The 4,880-nt window shown below is 49.3% G+C and overlaps 1 protein-coding gene across 1 annotated transcript in view; it reads right to left on the bottom strand.

The window, feature by feature from the left end:
* Window positions 1–3,289, bottom strand: part of Cfap74 (cilia and flagella associated protein 74) — a 51,550-nt gene extending 48,261 nt beyond the window's left edge. Inside the window, exon 1 of the mRNA XM_051171706.1 lies at window positions 3,253–3,289. The gene's annotated coding sequence lies outside the window, so the exon portion shown is untranslated. The remainder of the gene's footprint in view (window positions 1–3,252) is intronic.
* Between the last annotated feature and the right edge of the window lie 1,591 nt (window positions 3,290–4,880).

The following is a 4,880-nucleotide window of genomic DNA, read 5'->3' as shown; positions in this document are numbered from 1 at the left end:
TGCAGGCAGAGCACTGTATACATAATAAATAAATACATCTTTTTTTTTATTAATTTATTCTTGTTACATCTCAATGGTTATCCCATCCCTTGTATCTTCCCATTCTTCCCTCCCTCCCATTTTAAATAAATACATCTTTTAAAAAAAAGATTTATCGGGGCTGGAGAGATGGCTCAGAGGTTAAGAGCACTGCCTGCTCTTCCAAAGGTCCCGAGTTCAATTCCCAGCAACCACATGGTGGCTCACAGCCATCTATAGTGAGATCTAATGCCTTCATCTAGTGTGCAGGCGTACGTGCAGGCAGAAGACTGAATAAATAATAAATAAATCTTTAAAAGAGATTTATTCTAAAGTTACTAAACTGGTGCTGTAGCAAAAGAGAGACAGATCTATGGAATAGGATAAAGGCTCTAGACACTGGTTGCTAAACACTGATGCCACTTAGTAAAAATCTAACCGCTCACCATCAAAACATGTTAGTGGGGATGTTAAGAAGCTGGACCTTTTCCTGCAAAATTAGCTCCATGTGGATTAAAAGCTCATTTATGGCTGGGTCTGGTGATGCACACCTTTACTCCCAGCACTCGGGAGGTAGAGGCAGGCGGATTGCTGAGAGTTCAAGGCCAGCCTGGTCTACAGAGCGAGTCCAGGACAGCCAAGGTAGAGCTACCTATATTTGAATTTAAAAGTTCTCTGAGACTCAGAGAAAAGCTACGGGGTAGAAGATAAATACAACCCGTAATTTGAAAGGTTTAACATCAAGACCATATTAAGTATCTACCGGGTCCACACAGAACACAGTGCCTGCAAGAATGGCCGGCAAGAGCTTTGTGATTGTAAGGCACATTCAGCCAGGGCATGCAGCTGCCGTACACCCAGGTCATCAGCAGCCGTGGCTGTAACTCTCTTCTCCCAGCGTTGCTTAATAGAGTTTGCTTTTGAATGATAAACTAGTTCATGATCATAACTTAAGGGGAATGGTGCACGCCTTTAATATCTGCACTAGGGAGGCAGGGGCAGGCGGAGTTCTGAGATCAAGGCCAACGTGGTCTACAGAGGCAGGGCTACACAGAGAAACCCTGTCTCTGTCTCAAAAACAAAAACAAACAAGCAAAAAACCAAGGGGAAAAAGGAAGAAGAAAGGCTGTTCAGCATCATCCGAGGTAAGGGAGCTGCACACCACAGCCACAGTGAGCTACCATTACAGTCGGCAGGCTGTGCTGGTGAGAAATGACCAGGACAAAGGCTCTCATGGCAACAGTGTGGCGAGGCTGAAGAACTGGAGCTAGGGTTATACAGAAAAGAGACAACAAATCCTTTGCTTTCCCTGTTACTTCTTCATAAGTCACCACATGTTTGGTGCCTTAAAACGACACAAATGTCTCAGTTCTAGAGCAGCAGTTTGCAACCTGTGGGTCGTAACCCCTTCGGGGATTGTATATCAGATATTTACATTACAATTAATAACAGTAGCAAAATTACACTTATGAATATGAAATAGCAACAGAAATACTTTTATAGTTGGGGTCACCATAACATGAGGAACCGTATTAAAGGGCCACAGCATTAGGACCGCTGCTCCAGAGGCCAGGCATCTGAGTGCTTAGCAAGCATATGTGGGAGATGCTGGACACAGTCACTACCATCTTGAATCATACTTATCTTCACGTCTCCGAATAGCCCTAGCTGGTTTTTCTCAGCAAAGCCTAAGTTGGTAAGATCATTAGTGCCTTGTGTGGGACTTTGATAGCCAGATGTGATTTGAGAGAGCTCCCTGATTCCCCAGTTGATTCTCTCACAACAGCCTTGAATTCACAATCCTCCTGTCTCAACCTCCTGGCAGCTGGGATTATAACATTGTGCCGTCATATTCAGCTTTGATATTATCTTTTTAAAAAAGATTTATTTATTATGTATACAGTATTCTTCCCTCATGTACACCTGTAGGCCAGAAGAGGCCATCAGGTCTCATTACAGCTGGTTGGGAGCCACCATGTGGTTGCTGGGACTTGAACTCTGGACCTCTGGATGAGCAGCCAGTGCTCTTAATTTCTGAGCCATCTCTCCAGCCCAGCTTTGATGTTAAGTTGGCACATTACAGAAAGAATGAGTTTGCTTTGGTTTGGGGTAGGTTTTTTGCTTGCTTTTTAAGGCAGGGTTTCTCTGTGTAGCCCTGGCTGTCCTGGTCTCACTTTGTAGATCAGGCTGGCCTCGAACCCACAGTGATCCGCCTGCCTCTGCCTCCCGAGTGCTGGGATTAAAGGCGTGTGCCACCACAGCCGGGCTTGACCCAGAAAATTTGACCTACACTGCAGGGTTCATTTGGGCACACACTTGTTAGGTTCCTCCTGTTCCCCGACACACTGCAGCAAAGTGCGCTCTGGACTGGGTTGCTCGGCCACAGCAGGGCTGCATTCCTTCTTGGAAGCCACAGAATGTGTCTATTTTCTTTCTGCCTAGAGCCACCCCCAGGGCTTGGCTCCAGCCTTCCCTCTAATGTGTTTAACGCTGTAGGGTCGGCAATGTCAACCCTGCCTGCCTCTTCCACTGAAATGGCCCCGTCAGTTCCTCTTAGCCGGGGAACATCACCTTTTCACTGCCTCAGAGGATTGGGCCCGACCTTTTCTTCTGAGAAGGGGCCCTCTCAGAGAGGACGCTGCAGGAACTCTCACTTGTCACATTAGCTTTGCAGGGCTGCCATAACAAAGCACCCCAACCTGTATTCTTCACATAACAGAACCGTGTTCTGTCGGTCATGAAGCCTGTCTTGTTTGTTTTAAAGGTAGGGCCCCAGGCTGGGCGCGGTGACACCCCCCCCCCCGGCACCCCCCCCCCCCCCCGCCGCCTTTAATCCCGGCACTTGGGAAGCTGAGGCAGGTGGATCTCTGTGAATTCAAGGTCAGCCTGGTCTACAGAGCCAAGTTCCAGGACAGCCAGGGCTACACAGAGAAACCCTGTCTCAACTCTAAACACCCTTACTCACATAAAGGAACCATTTTATGGAAAACCACGCTAAGGAGGCTCACCCACCTCCAATGAAGGGGTCAGTATTTAAAGTCATACCGGAACAGCGGGATGTAAATCCCGTACTCGGACCTCTCAGAAGGATGCCGGGTTCGAGCCTGCCGCTTCGCGCACCGAGGCAACCACGTGACCGGCAGCCGTGCAGCCACGCAGAGAAACCAGCCACCCCCATATTCAGCGCACCTCAGTGCAGACCCACAGCAGAACCCGTCACCCCTCAGTACTCACCTCTCTGGCCAGTCCAGTAATGTCGAGACTTGAGCAACCCCCCGATTCCCACCACCAGGAAGAGCTCCTCGGTAGGGGTCCCTCGGCGAGCTCGCCCCCCAGGAACGGTTCCTCCGCAGCGGCCCCGCCCCTTGACGACGGCCTCCTAACGGCCTGGCTGCCCTCAGCCACCGTGGGTCCGAGGCTGCGTAGTTTGGGCCCGCAGCTCCATGGCAACGGAAGGCTGCGTCGGGGTGGGGGGAGGGGTAGGGTTGCTCCGGAGGAGCCAGTGCGCATGCGTAGTGCAGCCCTGATGGGGTCCGGGGTGTGCACTGAGGGCTGAGTCCCAGGTGGAGGTCGCCCGGACGGTTCTCCTGGAGACTGGTGCTTGATGACTTGGCTGAAGCCAGCTGAAACTTGGGTCAGCTACTAACTTAAAAGTAAAAGGCCAAAAAAAAAAAAAAAAAAAAAAAAAAAGTAAAAGGCCACTCACGTTGAAAAGTGGACCGGCCCTGCGTCTCTTTCTAAAACGCTGCTTTGCGTCTGGGTTCTGGCTCGCCCGGGCCCTGTGCAGCTACTGTTCTGCCCTCTAGGTGGTGATCTCTGACTTCTGTGGTGGCCCACGGGGCCCCTGGGGTGTGCAGGGACGACTGGCAACTAACTCCCTTAGTTTTATCTTGGAGATGAGAACCTTCAGTGTCAAGACTGTAAGTTTAAAGAGCACCACTGCAAGGCAGGTGGTGGCGGCGGCAGCGCACGCTTTTAATCCCAGCACTCAGGAAGCAGAGGAAGGCAGATCTCTGTGAGTTCGAGGCCAGCCTGGTCTACAAAGTGAGTCCAGGACGGCAGGGCTACACAGAGAAACCCTGTCTCAAACAACAACAACAACAACAGAGCACTGGGAATAAAAGGAGTCTTCTGAAACCTCAAAACCCACCCTCAGTGACAGTCCTCCTCTAAAGAGGCCACACCTCCTAAGCCTTCCCAAACAATTCCACCAAATGGGGACCAAACACTCAAACATACAAGCCTATGGGAGCAATTCTTGTTCAAACCACCACTGAGCTCTCAGATGATGCCAGCTTCTCCTGAGGAAAGTGTCCAGGCTGTGTTCAAGGCAAGAAGAGCCGCAATGAAAGAAAATAGATAATGTAGATTTTTAAAAAATATTTATTTTGGGGGCTGGAGAGATGGCTCAGCGGTTGAGAGCACTGACTGCTCTTCCAAAGGACCCGGGTTCAATTCCCAGGACCCACATGGCAGCTCACAACTGTCTATAACTACAAAATCTGACACCCTCATACAGACAAAAAACCAATGCTCATAAAATTTAAAAAACAAAAAATAATTTATTTTTATTTCATGTGCATTGGTGTTTTGCCTGCCCCTCCCTCACTGGAATTAGAGTAATTGACAGTCGTAAGCTGCCATGTGGGTGCTGGAAATTGAACCCAGGTCCCCTGGAAAAACAGTTAACCATTCTTAACCTCTGAGCCATCTCTCTATCCCCTAATGTGGATTATTTAATAAAGACTAAAAGGGCTGGAGAGAGGGCTCAGAGGTTAAGAGCACTGGCTGCTCTCCCAGAGGTCCTGAGTTCAATTCCCAGCAACCACATGGTGGCTCACAACCATCTATAATGAGATCTG

This window comes from Acomys russatus, chromosome 29 (genome assembly GCF_903995435.1).
Source record: "Acomys russatus chromosome 29, mAcoRus1.1, whole genome shotgun sequence".
Lineage (NCBI taxonomy): Eukaryota > Metazoa > Chordata > Mammalia > Rodentia > Muridae > Acomys > Acomys russatus.
This window is presented reverse-complemented; position numbering and strand designations above follow the sequence as displayed.